Below are 17,874 nucleotides of genomic sequence, written 5' to 3' on the forward strand. Positions count from 1 at the left end.
GAGCAGTGAAACAGCCCTGGGGTTTGTCTCCTGAGGCGTTTTCTCCATCTAGAAAAGAAAGTGATATCATTACCCATTTCTGATGGCATTACCCTTCAATTTTATTAAACCTGTATTAAAATATTATTAAATATTTTTTATCCATTTGGAACTTAAGTGCAGAGTGCTTACAAGGAGTGTATTAGAATGATGGATGGATTTCTTGGTTTGGGGTGGGCTTGAGCCAAAAGAAGTGTGATAACTTCCAAAAAACAGAACACAAGAGTTATGCAGCGTTATCTCCAAGTGGTTCTGGGTATATTTTATTATCCACAAAATGGACATAAATATTTTCTGAATGCAGAAAAAGCAGAATGTCAAAACACAGTGTAACAAGGTAACTTGATGTGAGATTGAACCTCAGAATGTTTTGAACTCTTAGGGGAGAGAGACTGAAAAAGAATAGACGGAACTTGGTTTAGACTAACAAGGGCTTTTGGTGCCTCAGTGTAATTTATGACTAAATAACTCAGACATTGAGAAATATGCTGACATCACATTTATTTTCCATTGGCTTTTGCTCTCTGTTTGGGGGGAAGAAGGTTTCCCGTAGAGGAAATTGATATTCCACTATTGACCATCTTTACATCAGATAAAGAAAGGCCCAAAGTGCTTTCATTATAGGGTGGAGCCGTAGAAGGGGTAAAGCAGGCCAGCAATAAAGCAAAGCAAGGTGGGCCTGGTATGGGCACTGCAGACTTCTCTGCTACGCTGCTGCCTCAGAGCAACTTCCTTCCTTTGTCCCCAGATTGTCTGTAATGTCTCATTGAGGATTGTAGCCTGGTATTGATGTACAGTGAAAAATTAGAGAACTTTCCTATAGATGTGATGGGGCAGCTAAGGAAAGAACAGTCAAGGGGTAATAGCCAAAGTGACTGTATTGGAGTAAAAACCTAACATCTGTAAAGAGAGACTCCAAAATCCAGTGGTTCAAACTACATTTAAGTTGACCTCTCTGTCACATAACAGTCCAAGGTGGCAGTTCCAGATTAGTGGACATCTCTGCTCCACACAGACACTCAGGGACCCGTGTTGATGGGGGCTCTGCCATCCTTTACATGTAGCTTTCAAGGTCAGTCTAGTCATCACCAGTTAAGCCAAAAGGAATGGTGAGGAGGGAAAGTCCAGTGCCAGGAATTTCCTCCTAAGTAAGGGAGATGGAACTTCCCCACATCACCCTTACTCTTGTTCTATCTGTTGGAGCTTCGTCAGAACATCTAGGAGCAAGGGGGGCTGGGCAGTGTGCTCTCTGGATAGGCATGTCCAGGCTACATCTCTTTTCTGTGGAAAAGAGGGTACTTAGATCTTGATGGGCAACCAGCTTGCTCTGCTACTGTGGTCACAGCAGAGACCAGATGATGCCTGTGGAGTAATGAGCTCAGCAAGGGGGCTGTGATGTCAAAGGGGCAGGGTGGTTGCTTGAAGACTTGACCAGAGCAGAAGATGACAAGAGAAACCTATTCAGGGACTTGCCTGAGGCAGTAAGAGCTGGGAAACACTTTAAAGGGGGTTAATTTCATGCAACAAAGTTGGTGGGGATTCATCATCCTCATTGGAAGGACAAATGATTTTTTTTCCTTTGCGTTTATTGAGAGGCAATGTGAGAGAGTGGAAGGAACAAGGGGCTTGGGATCAGAGGCTGGGCTTAAACCTTAGTTCTACCTGCCACTTAGCAACTTCGAGATTAGAAGTTGCTCATTTTCAGTTTCCTCATCTGCCAACTGATAAGACCCTTCGTCCTTAGCTTGCAAGATTGTTGGGAGAGTCAAGTGAAACAGGATTTTAAAGTCCTTTGTAAACAATAAAATATCATGCAAATATAAAAGGGCTTATAATAGTAATAAACTTAGTTGGTTTATCCTGCTATGAAATAACATAATGCAAGAATCTAAGCAACAAAATCCTCAAAACCCATAGACCTTTGGCAAACTCTACTCTGCAAGTGAGTGTCCTGGGTTGAATTTAGTAGTTCGTAGTTTTCATGCTGCCTCAGACCCATTTTGGAATGAGGCAAGGTTTATATAAAAATATTAACCAAGGATCATAAATCTGAAGGAGCTGAGACATAAGCCTTTTTGCTTCCCATTTTTTGCCATTTGGATATGTGGCCAGAAGGTATGCAATATCTAGCGGCATTGTCTTGAGCCTACCAGAGTCTTCCTTTCGCAGGTCTTGGGTAAGGAAGGAACTTTAGAAGTGATAACTTCACCGTTCATCTTCAGCTTCTAATGGTCATCTCTAAGAAACAGAACCTCTCTGTATATTCAATTAAAAAGGCAAAAGAGGGCTTCCCTGGTGGCGCAGTGGTTGAGAGTCCACCTGCCGATGCAGGGGACACGGGTTCGGGCCCCGGTCCAGGAAGATCCCACATGCCGCGGAGCAGCTGGGCCCATGAGCCATTGCCACTGAGCCTGCGTGTCTGGAGCCTGTGCTCCACAACGGGAGAGGCCACAACAGTGAGCCTTTTAAATTCTGTCAAAGCTAAAAAAATACTTCAAAACAATATGTAGAAATATATTATTGGCTAAGTTTACTAAATCATAATACTTCTTTTTCAACCCTATATAATAGTTATATAAATGTTTTATTGAAATTTGGTTAAGAAGGTTTTCCATTTTCCCTAAGGTCAATCAGTTATTCTTAGAAATTAATTGGATATTGTCAAATTCTTATTTTTCACAAGTAAATTATAAAACCTATTGAAACTCTTCCTTTTTAAGATTTTTAAACATGTTAGAAAGTTATGTTTCCAATTTTTTCATGTGTGTACATATGCAGGTTTTTATTTAAAGGTATAATTATATTGTTGGAGGTATTTAAAAAGTCATAAAATGACTGGGACCCACTTAAATGAGGTACCTAGAATAGATAAATTAATACAGAAGGTAGGATAGTGGTTACCAGAGGCTGGGGGAGAGGGGAATAGGGAGTTATTATTTAATGGGTACAGAGTTTCAGCTTGGGATGTTGAAAAAGTTCTGGAAATAGAAAGTGGTGATGGTTGCACCACACTGTGAATGTACTTAATGCCACTGAACTGCACACTTAAAAATGCTTAAATGGTAAATTTTATCTTTTACCACAATAAAAAACAAAAAAGGAACAAACTACTGATACATGAACAACACAAACAAGAGACTCGTCATCTCAATGACATTATACATTATGTTGAGCAAAAGAATCCAGACACAAAAAGGAAAGTACATATTGCACGATTCCATTTACATAGGTTCAAAACAAGTCTATCTATCTAACCTATGGTAATAGAAATCCTAACAGTGGTTGCTTGGAGTTAGGCTGGGGTGAGTAAGATTGATTGGAAAGAGGCACAGAGGAACTTTCCAGAGGGATGAAAATGCTCTGTACCTTGATTGGGTTTACACAGGTGTCAACTTAAAAAAAAACACACAACCAAACAGTTGAGAGTTATGTTTTATTTGGGGACATTACTGAGGACTATATAGCCCTGAGAATCAGCCTCTCAGATAGTTCTGAGGAACTGTTCCAAAGAAGTAAGGGAAGAGCCAGGCTATATAGGAGTTTTTGCTGAAAAAAAACAAAATGAATGGGTAGTAGTCGAACATCAAAAGATTACTGCTAATCACAAAAAACAGACATCTCAAGTTAATGATTTTAGTGATTTTCTATGTATAGAAAGATGCAAGAGTCTGGGCTGTCAATTATTCCTTTGATACGCATCTCAACTACCTAGAGCCCTGTTCAGTTTATCTCCATCCTGAAATCTCCTCAGGATGCTGACTGGGGGGTGGGGTGGGGGTGGGGGTGGGGGGCCTGCAGTGGCTGATGGCTTGATGGAGGGCATAATTCATTGTTTACCTGAATGGCAGGCAACAGTCTTTGTTTACTGAAATGACAGACAGCATTACTTGTCCACACAGGTGTATGCAATTGTCAAAACTCATGGAACTGCGCATCTAGTATTCATGCATTGAGTTCTATGAAACAATATGATGAAATAAAATAAAACCAAATTAAAATGTTTTAAACTGAAAATAAAATTAAAAAAATAGGGGCTTCCCTGGTGGCGCAGTGGTTGATAGTTCACCTGCCGATGCAGGGGACACGGGTTCGTGCCCCGGTCCGGGAAGATCCCACATGCCGCAGAGCGGCTGGGCCCGTGAGCCATGGCCGCTGAGCCTGCGCGTCCGGAGCCTGTGCTCCGCAACGGGAGAGGTCACAACAGTGAGAGGCCCGCGTACCGAAAAAAAAAAATTTTTTTTAGATAGAGTTGTGAGACATTACAAAATAAAATGGTACTGGAGGGAAGGGGGCAGGGCACAACCTTTAAAAGAATGACATCGCCCAGGGACATGACATAAACTGATTAGAACCAAATAGGTCCAAGATGGCAGACAAGTCGACTTCCACTAGACCTTAAGCCTCAGGATACATTCATTGTAACACACCAGCATGATAAATGACACACCCACCGGCACCATGACAGTTCCAGGGCCGACCATAAACGTCAAAAAGTGGGCAGTGGCCCAATTCCTGAAAATCCCCACCCCTTCCCCAAAACAGCTGGAATACTCCTCTTACTCATTAGCCTATGAAATTACCCACCTCTATAAAAACTGACATCCCCATACCCTGGAGCCGCTCTCTTCTCCTGAGATGGCCCACACTGTGTCCGTGGAGTGTATTTCTCTCTAAATAAATCCACTTCTTACCTATCACTTTGTCTCTCACTGAATTCTTTCTGTGATGAGACATCAAGAACCTGAGCTTCATTAAGTCCTGAGACCTTGTGTATGATCTCAGTTAAAAGACCATGGGTTCGGGCTTCCCTGGTGGCGCAGTGGTTGAGAGTCCGCCTGCCGATGCAGGGGACACGGGTTCATGCCCTGGCCTGGGAAGATCCCGCATGCCACGGAGCGGCTGGGCCCGTGAGCCATGGCCGCTGAGCCTGCACGTCCGGAGCCTGTGCTCCGCAATGGGGGAGGCCACAACAGTGAGAGGCCCGTGTACTGCAAAAAAAAAAAAAAAAAAAAAGACCATGGGTTCATGTTCCAATCTGGGTTTTGGCCGGGCTCAAGTCCTGGCCTGTAGGTTCAAGCCCCAGTCTGAGATGCATGGTTTCAGTACAATAAAATACTGCTTCAAGAATTTAGGTTTTTTTTAAGTAGCTAGAGCTCATCTCCTCAGTGCTCAGGGGATGTCAACATGAAAAATCCACAGATGTCAAGAACTTAAAATATTTTCCATTGTGTTTTGTTTTTGTTTGTTTGCTTTAGGTATTGAGATGACTTAACATTCATCAGGAAAAAACTGAACTAGCAGAGAATGTTAATCTCAACTCCAAAGTACAGTATTCCCCCATTATCCACAGTTTTGCTTTCTGAGGTTTGTCCCCAGAGGTCAACAGTGCTCTGAAAATATGAAATGGAAAATTCCAGAAACAAACAATTCATAGGTTTTAAATTGTCGGCTATTCTGAGTAGTGGGATGAAATCTTGTGCCCACCTGCTCCATCCCATCCAGGACATGAATCATCCCTTTGTCCAGTCTATCCCTGCCTGTTAGTAGCCATCTTGGTTATCAGATTGGCTGTGCGGTATCACAGTGCTTGAGTTCAGGTCACCCTTATTTTAATTAATAATGGCCTCAAAGCACAAGAGTAGTGATGTTGGCAATTTGGATATACCATAGAGAAGCTGTGGAGTGCTTTCTTTAAGTGAAAAGATGAAAGTTCTCCAAATAATAAGGAAAGAAAAAAAAAACTTATCCTGGTGTTTCTAAGATCTGCCATAAGAACTAATCTTCTATCCGTGAAATTGTGAAAAAAGAAAAGGAAAAAGGAATTCGTGCTAGTTTTGCTGTCGCACCTCAGACTTGCAAAAGTTATGGCCACAGTGCATGGTAAGTGCTTAGTTAAGATGGAAAAGGCATTAAATTTGTACAATAAGATATTTTGAGAGAGAGACCACATTCACCTAACTTTTATTACAGTGTATTATTATAATTCTTTTATTATTACTTATTGTTGTTCATCTCTTACTGTGCCTAATTTATAAATTAAACTTTATCATAGGTGGGTATGTATAGGAAAAAACATAAGTCTATTTAGGGTTCGGTACTACCGCAGTTTCAGGCGTCCATGGGGGGTCTTGGAACATATCCCCCGCAGTTAAGGGGGGACTACCATATTGCCTTCCCAAGTTATCTCCCTTATGGTCCATGGATTCTTGAGAATTTTCTGATTTTAGAAAAATACTCCCTTACACACTAGTTTTACTCTGTGGCATTCTATTTAATGGAGTTTTAATTTCAAGAAAAAGAAATTTAGTCAGAAAAATATTCTGCTTGGGTTTCTCCTGAAAAAGGCCTAAAGGATAGATTAACTCATCAATGCAAACTAAAATGTAAATCCCAACCAAACCTTCTGGGAACCACACCCAACTTCCTGGGTAGCAGGGCAGAGCCTGGGGAAATGGGGCAGCCAGGACTGCAGGGGGTAGGAAAAGAGAAGGGGGAAGGGGATCGCATTTGTTGAACCCTTTTCCAGGACATACAGTATTTTAGGAGCTTTACTGTAATTGTGTCATTTAAAGAATATAGACAAGAGTATGGAAAAGGGATTCAAAAAGAGGTTAAAAAAAAAATTCCTTGGCTATCTTTACCTACCAAGTAGAGTCATATCTTAGCAGAAGCCAACAATGACAGATTCCAGGAAGGACTGGGTGGAAGTGGCTGCCAAGAAGAGTCACCTGCTAGGAACTCTAGCACCTCCTCACCATGCCCCACCCTCACCCCTCCAAACAGGGGGCTGAGCTTTTGCAAGACTTGTCTGAACAGCCAATAAAAGAAAGTGTGTGTTTAATTTTGGAGAAAAGGCCTGCTGTTTTACACGATTATTTTTAATTAGCTATTTTCTGGAGGTTGATTAAATTTGGAAATAATTGAATCTTGGGAACTATTTAAGAACCTCAGATTGTAAACCCAGGGCTGCCTCGGGAATCTGGGGATGCATTGTCACCCTGTGACCAATTGCCAGTCCTGAAAACAAGCATCTTTTGTCTACAGAAGAGATCGTGGTCATGCAAATTTTTCTAGTTCTTCTCTGCTTAGAAAGAGAATCCCATCTGGCTGACTTCTCTTTTTTCTCCAGTTCTCCTATATGAAATATGCAAAACACAAATGCCTGAGCCACCAGAGCAGCAGATTATGTCGCCTGTATATTGAAGATAAAATTGAAACATGGCAAAAATTTAAAACCTGCCCCTGGGAGAAGCATGTAAAAGATACTTTATTTGCATAATGATATAAAAGTTTTAATAAGTCCAGGATAGAAATAATTATGGAGAAGAGAATTATCAGTTTGAAAAATTCAGTCATAAGTGAACAATAAGAGAAATAGTTGAAGAATCTAGAATATTTAAAACTAGGATGTGAACTCATTTTAAATTTTAAAAAGTTAAGATTTTTTTATATTGTTAAGATTATATATCTAGTCCAACTTTCAAAGCATTTTCATACCTAATAATTTTCATATTATCTAACATTCATGCCTATGGGGTAGGGAGAGACATTATTATTAGACTTATTTTATAGATGAAGAAGCTGAAGCTCAGAACAGTTTTGCCCAAGGTTATACCTGAGTTGTAGTTGGAATCCACATGCAGGTCTTGACATTCAAAATTCCTGGGCCCTTGTCACAGTATCCCATTGTTTCTGTTGTCTTCCTAAAAATATTATGAAACTAAATAATAAGTTAATCATAGAGCAAGCTCTTTAGTTAATTATAACAGCAACAACAACAAAAATCCCATTTACACAGTCAGAGAAACTGAATAGACATTTTCCCAAAGAAGACATACAGATATCCAACAAGTACAAGATGAGATGCTGAACATCACTAATCATCAGGGAAATGCGAAACAAAAACCACTGTGAGCTATCCCCTCACACCTGTTAGAGTGGCTATCATCAAAAAGACAAGAGGTAAGTCCTGGTGAGGATGTGGAGAAAATGGAACTTTTGTGCACTGTTCATGGGAATGTAAATTGGTGCAGCCATTATGACAGTGTGAAAGTTCTTCAAAAAATTAAAAACAGAACTACCATATGATCCGGCAATTCCACATCTGGGTATATATTCGAAAGAAATGAAAACAGGATATCAAAAAGATACTTGTGCTCCCATGTTTATTGCATCATTGTTCACAATAGCCAAGGTATGAAAACAACCTAAGTGTCTATCAATGGATGAATGGATAAAGAAGATGTGGTATATACACACAATGAAATATTATTCAGCCATGAGAAAGAAGGAAATCCTGCCATTTGTGACAACATGTAAAGACCTTGAAGGAATTATGCTAAGTGACGTAAATCAGAGAAAGACAAATACTATATGATATCATTATATTTGGAATCTAAAAATGCTGAACTCGTAAAAACAGAGTAGAATGGTAGTTATGAGGGGCTGGAAGTGGGCGAATTGGGGAGATATTGGTCAAAGGGTACAAACTTGTGGTTAGAAGGTACGTTCTGAAGATCTGATGTACAGCATTGTGATTATAGTCAACAATACTGTGTTATATACTTCAAAGCTGCTAAGAGACCACACCTTAAATGTTCTTACCACAAACAAGAAATAATTATGTGACCTGATGGAGATGTTAGCTAACACTATATTGCAATATTAAGTGTATCTAATCATATTGCAGTGTATCAGATCAACATGTTGTATACCGTACATTTATACAATGTTATTTGTCAATTATATCTCAATTTAAAAAAAAGAAAAAAAAAAAGAAGAAGAATGCCAGCTAATAAATGTTCAATGGATGATGGAAATTTACCATATTGCAACCCCAGTGTTATAATTCATCCAAGCAGGGATTATCTAAATCAGTTCTCAAATGTCAGTGTGCTGCAGAATCACCTAGACACTTGTTAAAACACAGATTACTGGATGCCATCCCCAGAATTTAGAAGGTCTCGTGTGGGGCCCAAGAACTGGCTTTTCTATCAAGCTCTCAAGTGATGCTGGTTCCAGAAATATACTTTGAGAACTACTGATGTAAACAATTGGGGGATGGGTTGTTGAGAAACAGGTTATTCACACAAACAAGGGTTATTTAAAACAGAAAGCACTTAAAAGGAAAAAAAAAGAAATGAATCAGAGTGGGAGAAATTACCAACATCTTTTTCTGACTAAATTCAGATACTGTTCACGTTGTTATCTGATTCTGGAATCTCGAGATCTGAAGAGGGCAGGCCTTCCCTAAAAAGCCAGGCAAAATCACATCTAAACTTTAAGAGCTTTTTAGGACCAACGATTCTATTTCTATTTCCACTATTAACAGACTTGTTTGACCTTGGGCAAGAACTTGGCTTTTCTTTAGGCTCTATCTAGTTTAGTTTCAAAATTAAGATCTTGAACTAAGTGTTTTCCGTGGGCTTAATGGCAGAGTGTTACAAAGCCTGAAGAAATTATGCTGGAAAAAATGACTGCATCCTGCAGCTCTGAAATCAGAAAATAGCAATACAGAGACACCATCTCTAGTGAAAATTATTTTTATAACATTGCATCAGGGATTTCTTTTTCTAAGAAAGATGCTTATCTTAGCATCTTAGCAATATAGATTTTAAAGGAATGTGAACAAGAAATATTGTTAGACAAGTTTTAAAAATCAATGTTGCTGCAGCCAGTCTGCATTATATAGGGGGTTAGAAATCACTTTACTCTGCAGAAATAAATAAGTAAATAAATAAATTGCCACTTTCTTGCTAGATGTAAAACCATAAACCACTCTTGTAAAAAGTTTTGTGCAGTAGTGAGGTAGCTTAAGGGAGACCTGATCAGGAAAAAAATATGTTTCTTTGCTACCAACTCTCTGTAAAAAGCAGCTCATTTATAATCATTGCAGTTTAGACAGGTCCCAGGTTTATCTCCTTTATAGACTCTCCATTCCAGTCTTGAGGCCATTCTGAGGAATAAATGGAGTTGGAGCTATGATGGGCATCATTTGAAGGGTCCTCAAAGACCATCTTCTCTTGACCACAACAAGGAAAACACCGCAAGGACCACCAGAAATACACAGTGACGCACAGTTCCCATCCCTGAAGTGTAGTGCCAAGCGTGTAGAAAGCTGGAAATACTGAGACTTTGTAAGGTTGACTACCTCAGATTTGCTGTGCTCATTGTGGACTGCATGTGGATCACAACTTCTGTGTAAGAAGGTTATAGCTATTAAGTGTTGATGTGAAACTTGAAAGCAGCTCTGCTGGATTCCTATCAGAAATCCTGCAGAAAGTCAGCCACCTGGGTTCTAATCTGCTGTAAAAGATGAAGATTTAGTTGACCTTAATAAACCTGTCCTGTGTCCCATCCATGAGGAATGCTCCTAGTGGGCTGTGGCTGTATCAGACTTCCTGGAACGTGCTGCTCTCAAAAGAGCTGATGTGTTCAGATAATCTGTGTAGGGCTATGATTTATCATTTAAACTTTCAGTTGTATTCTGAGGTAACCACAAATTAAATTCAACCAAACTCGGGTCCACCAAGTGGGAAAAGGGGTGGAGGAGGGAATAATCTTGTTTCTTTTAGTAATTTTTTATTTGGGTTGTGTTTTTTTCTGTGTTCCATATTAAGGCCTTTTTTTTTTGCTTTGACTTGGAATAACTTCTCAGAGCATATTGCTTGGTTAAGTAACTTGAAATAGACATTAGAATTGCAAAGTGTCTCATGAATTTGCCAATCCCTAGATCCTAGAGTGGAACCAAATAGCCTTAATGTAAAGGGCAGTGAATGCACGGGGCTCTACTTAGGAGCTGCTAAAGCCTCCTCTAAATCAGGTCTAAATTGTATAGAAAACCATGGTGGAAAGAGTATGGTTTCTGCTCAGGCCAAGGGACCTACTGACCTGTCCTTACAAAGTCAAAGCAATGTGAGCAGAACCTCAACTAAAACCCACTTTCGTTTCATGGATCTTGCATGATCTTTGACAAGAATTCCAGATACACTTGTGCCCAAATGTTTAAGGTATTAGACATTCTGTAGACGCAGTGATTGACTAGTGTAGCTCTCTAACCAACCCTCTGGTGTGTCTTTATGTTGTTCATTTGGAGAGTCAGGGGCAAAAGAAACAGATGTAGCACTTCTGTTTTTAATAATTACGCCTTAAACTATCCAGTAATTTTTAGTCCTGAAAAGGCACATTAGGAAGCTATCCAGAATTACTGAAAAGTCTTTCCATTATAATGAGATAGTCTGGTAATTTCCTAGTTTTGTATCTTTGGTTCAATAAAAATATTTCAAAGTGGCATGGGACCACTTCATGCAGAGTCTGGGTTTCTCTATAATAATTTCTTTTGCCAAATGCAGGAGTTGCAGGCTTGCTCCTGGCAAGAGTGAAGCAAACGGGTGAGTCGAACTATCCTGATGTGGGAACATTTTCCTCTAGGAGTTCAGTCTTGATAAAAGTGTCAGTGCAGGAATCACACTCCTTGGGAGGGTTACAGTATCACCTGACAGGACCTGCCATATCTGGGCAACAGTGTCGGCATTATTTGAAGTGGCAGGCAGGATGCCTACATCCTGATGTGTTTGTGTGAGCCAGCCAAGGAGAGGTCGGATGATTGAGAAACAAGGGATTCTTGGTTAAACAGAAGACTTCATTTGGGAACCAAAAGTCTTAATAAATAATCTTTTGGACCTTGAGCCACATATTTCGCCTGAAAAGTATGCATTTTTTTTCTGCAAAATTTTGTTGGGGGTTATGTTATTGAGGGATGAACTGAGATGAATATGTGGAACTGTTATTTCATGGCATACTGTCCTAGAAATCTGAAGACCTGCAGGAGATTTGAAAATTCCAGCCCTTGTTATAACTTTTGAAAAGACTGAAATTATCAAAATACACATGAATCAAGTTTTAATATACTATATAATGGGTGGATGAGGCTGTCCATTGTACCATTTTTTTCTTTGAATTCTCAGGCATGGTTTGGCAGTGCAAGAACTCTGTAACATTTACAAATTCAGTAAAAAGTAAATATATGGGGAAAAAATACCATCATCTCTCTAGCTCCTAGCTTTTTACATGAATTTCATCAATAAAGATACTTTCCGCCAGGAAAGGGCAGCTCATCTTGATGAACATGCAATGGGGGAAGGGTGGTTCCCAAAGGAAAACTTTCACCAGAAGAAGCTGGGAAAGAGACTGGACAGGCAAAAGTAAGATTGCATGGTTCTGTGAAATTAGAGTCTCTGAGGAAACAGGAGTTTGGAGTTAGGCCGTAAGGCACTTGGGAAGTAAGACTTGGGTAAGGAATAGGGAGGTAGATCATAGAGAAAGCCAGGGGAGAGTGAGGTTGTGGGCAGCTTGAAGGCAGAGCCTGTCTGTAGGATGACCCAGAGAAACTGGGCTTGCTTTCATTTTTCCTTATGTTGCAAGTGGATTATAAATATCACTTTCAGAAAAGCTGATAAGGCCGAAATGATGCAGTTCTGGGAAACACTTTTGTGAATTTTTACCACATGTTCCATGAATTTTTACCACAAACAACTTCGTGAATTTTTACTTCCACCTCCCGCTACTTCACACTCTTCTAACCCAGCAAGATACCCTTTTGTCACCCTCTGTCATAGCCATATGTTATAGAGCTAGGAAAGGAGGGCAAAGCCAAGCCCTCAACTGTAGACCCACTCTTCTCGGTCTGCAGGATCCTTAGCTTTCATCTCCAAGGGGCCTTGGAATTTCCAAAGTCTAGTTGGGCTGCTGCCTTTGAAATAAAAGCTCGAACCAGAGGTGCCCAATTGAGAGCCCAGGGGGAGAAGTGTGTCTAGTCTTTGGCTCACCTGCATTCCATGATAATTATATTACAACAGAAACACATAATTAAAGACATTCCAAAGTGCACTGACACATAGACATTTATTTCTTTGACTTTAAGAAAATGTCCTAATATTTCAAAATCAAAAAATTTGTAAAATTGTAGAGGATGGCGTTTCTTTTCTCCTTCTGATGGTGTTATACCATGCTAAATTGACTTAGCATGGCTCTCATTTTTGTGAGACTCAGTGCTGGTCTCATTTTTTAGAGCATATAAGGTGCCCCAGTACAGAGTGGTACCTGCATAGATCACAAACATGGAAATGTGGTTTTGGTTTCATGAACTTAGGCCAAGGATCCATTTTTCTAGTACTGAGTTTTAAAGGTAGGAGTTGAATTGTGACTAATGATCCTGTTTACCGCCTACAAACAAAATGCTGAAGAACAAGAATGGGATTGAGCAAGGGGACCTCTTCAAGTCAGAGCCTGCCGGCAGCCCAGCTGGACCTGACAACAGCCTTACACACCGGTGTCCTTCAAAAGATTAAAGAATTAAGCTGTTGGAACTTTCCTCTCTTGAACAGTCTCCTTTTTCAAAAAGATAAATCTGAAACAGCAGTGTACACCCAGTCCTTGGCATGAGGAAACCTGGATGGAGTGAAACAAGTATTGACCTTGGAGTCAGCTGACCACTTTGCACTGGGTGATGGAGAGGAGTGCACTCACACTAGCTAAGCCTCAGTTTTCTCCTCAGAAAAGTGGGGATACTAACACCCACTTCATAAGCTAACATATAAGTAAGGAAGCTAGAAGGTTGGAAATGCTCTAAAAGTGGTAGTTTCCTTTTGCCTTAGCCAAACCAGTTCTTCGAGGGTGGAAGCTCAGGGTGATAGAGCATGGTCGGAGCATTTAGAATGAAGGAGAAGGATATGGCAGAATGAGGGAGCTCCAGGTTGATGGTTTTTTTTTTTTTTTAAATAAATTTATTATTTATTTATTTATTTATGGCTGTGTTGGGTCTTCGTTTCTGTGCGAGGGCTTTCTCTAGTTGCGGTGAGCGGGGGCCACTCTTCATCGCGGTGCGCGGGCCTCTCACTGTCGCAGCCTCTCCTGTTGCGGAGCACAGGCTCCAGATGCGCAGGCTCAGTAGTTGTGGCGCACGGGCTTAGTTGCTCCGCGGCATGTGGGATCTTCCCAGACCAGGGCTCGAACCCGTGTCCCCTGCATTGGCAGGCAGATTCTTAACCACTGCGCCACCAGGGAAGCCCCCAGGTTGATGGTTTTGATTTTCTTAATAAAAGTCAAAATTAAGAGCAAAAGGGAAGTGAAAATGGGTGAGGGTAATAAGGTATAAGGAAAGAGGGAAAGGTGTAAGTTAGGTGTTCTGAAGATTGATGTATAGAGTTTACAAGAGATTTGGTAGACTTCCCAGTGACAGTGAGTGCCCTTTGGAGGCTTGTGATCCTGAAATGAAGGTGACGCCTGCTATACAATTGTATGGTTCTGTAGCATAGCTCAAGTGCACATGTGCAGACACAAACTAGTGGATGTTTGGGGTTATCTGAAGCCAGACTTTTTGCAAGACAAGTATGGTAAAAGGAGAGAGGCAAGGCAATGCAGAGTATTTTCAAGGGAGTAATCACAGTGGTAATCATGGAATTTAAGCTAAATAAGGAAAGAAGAAAAGACAGTAGGAGACTTCCCTGAAAATGCAATGGAGCAGTATGGATATTTATTCCACTTCTGGTATGAATTATGTTGCCTTTACCCTTAGAAGGCCAATTTTATTTTAAAATAATAATTTTTTTTAATCTCCCTCACATTAGCAAACTAAATCCGGAAGTTTATTAACAGAATAACACAACATGAGCAAGAACAGTTTATTCTAGGAATATATGAGTACTTAAATATTACATCAACAAATGAAAGAAAAATAACCAAATGACCACATCATTAGATATGGTATCAGTTATCTATTGCTGTGTAACAAACCACACCAAACTTTGTAGCATGAAACCATTTTGTTACACTCATGGATTCTGAGGGTCAGTAATCAGGACAGAGCACAGCAGGGACCATTTATCTCTGCTCCACAATGTCCAGAGCCTGACTGGGGACGCTCAAAGCCTGAGATGACTTGATGACTGAGGGACAGAATCATCTGGAGGTGTCCTTACTTGTTTGGCACTTGATGCTGGCTATTGGCTGGGACCTCAGCTGGGCTGTCAGGTGGAAAATTTATACCTGCCTCTCTGGGTACTTTCTCCATGGGTTAATCTGAGCTTTCTCATAGCATGGCTGATGGGTTCCAAAAGTGAGCATCCCAAGAGAAAAATATAGAAGCATGGAATTTTTAAGATCCAGTTTCAGAAGAACATAGTATCACTTCTGCCATGCTCTATTTGTCCAGGCAATCACAAAGATCTTTCCAGGTTCAAGGAGAGATGATATAAACCCCACAACTCAATGGAAAAAGTGTCAAGCCTGCGGGATGGGAGATAATGTTGTGACATCTTAAAAAACATAATCTGCTACAGATATTAAAAAATTGTTTTCTCAAATTCAGCATCCCTTGCCTTTTTAAAGCTCCTATCAAAGGAAATAGAAGGATGGTTCTATATCCAAAATAATTGAAAGAAGGATCTCAAAAAGATACTTCCACACCCATGTTCATAGTAGCATTATTCATGATAGCCAACAGTTAGAAGGAGCCCAAGTGTTCACTGACAGATGAATAAACAAAATGTGGTATATACATACAAAGGAATACTACTCAGCTTTAAAAAGGAAGGAACTTCTGACATGCGCTACAATACAGATGAACCTTGAATTCATTATGCTACGTGAAATAAGCCAGTCACAAAAAGACAAATACTGTATGATTCTACTTATATAACATAACTAGAGAAGTCAACCTCATAGAAACAGAAAGTAGAATGATGGTTGCCAGGGGCTGAGGGAAAGGGGAAATGGGGAGCAGTTATTTAATGGGTACAGAGTTTCTGTTTTGCAAGATGAAAAGAGTTGTGGAGATTGATTTCACAATAATGTGAAGATACTTAACACTACTGAACTGTACACTTAAAAACGGTAAATTTTATGGATGTGTATTTTATCACAATTAAAAAAAAAGAAATAGAAGGGGACTTTCTGGCTATGCTAAAGAATACTGTGGCAGATATTGCATACTGGTACGCTCTAGAATGAATGCACAGATGGAAGATAAACAAATCTGTTTCCCAGGCTCTCTTGTGGTGAGGGCTCAGGATGTGATTTGGGTCCCATCAAACAGAAGCACTCATGTGAGGCTTTGATTTGGAACTGAATCCTCTGTGGAGAAAGGTGGTGTGCAGAGTATCTGCTTTGTTGATGTCGACTGCAGTAGAGGTGGCAAGGTTCTGGAGCCAGCTGCTATAGCAGCAGCTTATTAATTTGGCAGATGACTTCTTGATTCAGCAGCTTTCAACATTGGTGGTGGAAGCATTCCCAATTTTGGTCAAAGCAGAGTGGTTATGGGGTCCAGGAGTTGCCTGGATCCTGTTCCTCCCACATTTATGAAAAGCCTGGAGGCAAAATCATCATGGTTTGCGTATAAAATGATTGTAAACAGAATCAAAGACACTGAGTTAAAAAGAAAAGTATTGGAACTAATGAAGGAGTTTAAATAAGGTAGCCAGATTGAAGTCAACTATATTTTTTAAAAAAAAGCTTTTTCTTTAACTCAACAATAATCAAGTAGAAATGTAATTTTTAAATCCCATTCCAAATGACAATAAAAGTTAACAAGAACAAGGAATAGACGTACAAGAAATGCGCTAGACCTGTTCAGTACATGGGTTCCCTTTTGGTCCTTTTTTCTCTGTTTCACCTTCAGAATATGTTCCACATTCTCCTGACTAAAATTAATAAACAACTAAAAGGAATATTATAACAAAATACTTCATGAGGACTGTTTCCCCTGAAGTCTCAGTCATAAGAAAACCTGTTTTTCCATGATCAGCTGAGCAAATTAAAATTCAATTCTTCTTTAGTTGTTATTGTTGTTTCCTATCCCTAGGTTTTATTGCTTTGTTTTAACTTCTACATTAGAGTTAAGAAAACAAAAACTAGACACACCGTAAATCAAGGCTAACTTTTTCATGTTTAGACAAGGGAGGTTAAGAGGAAAACAATTCTGAAGCAGCAGTGCTTCTGCCTCAGGGAGAAAAAGTTTTAATATAATCCTTATGAAACTGTGGTCCTGGCATTCTCTTCATAAGTCATGCATGTATAAGTAATTTTCAAAGATTTAGGGAAATCAACCATTGCACAAAGGATGATGGGATGTGTTATTTTGTTTTTGTGGTTCTTTTCTCTCTCTTTTTTCAGAGTTGCTCGTAGTTTATTGGACAAAAAAATGAAGAGATTTTTCTCATTATTTCTTCTCTGTCAGAAGCAGTCAAAGAAGAAGGATAGATCTGAGGAAGTTTGGAAACCTTAGCTATATTTTTCAAAAACTCTGTTTAAGGAACATAATCAAAATTAGGGTAAACTGCAAGCTCTTAGAGATTCAGAGCTATATTAATTTCTGCACATATTATGAGAAAGGAATCAGTTTTGAAAATTATCGATGTATTTCTAAAATCAATGAATTTCACAGCTTATATGGATGCATCATGATTTAAAATATCAGTTGATGTCCTGCAAAACAATTTCATACACAAATGTATCAGTTGGGTCTGCTGGGAAGCAGAAACTGAGATGATGTTAAGAGTGCAGGAGGCTTATTGAGAAGTAACATCTGTGAAAGGAAAAAGAAGGAAGCTGGACTGGGCAGAGACACCATCAGACCACAATACACATCTGCCAACAACTCAGCCATTGCAATGGAGAGCTCCAGAGCAAAGATTGCCCATTAGAGGAGTTCTGCATTGGGTGGAAATTGCCAGTCTTTTGTTCCACTATCTTGCTGAGTCATTGATTGGGGCCACCTCAAGCAGAGTAAGACCTTGGCCTAAAAGCTGAAGGAGACTTGAAGAAGTTAACTGCTAGATG

Source organism: Mesoplodon bidens, assembly GCF_964165515.1.
Source record: "Mesoplodon bidens genome assembly, chromosome: 14".
NCBI classification, from domain to species: domain Eukaryota; kingdom Metazoa; phylum Chordata; class Mammalia; order Artiodactyla; family Ziphiidae; genus Mesoplodon; species Mesoplodon bidens.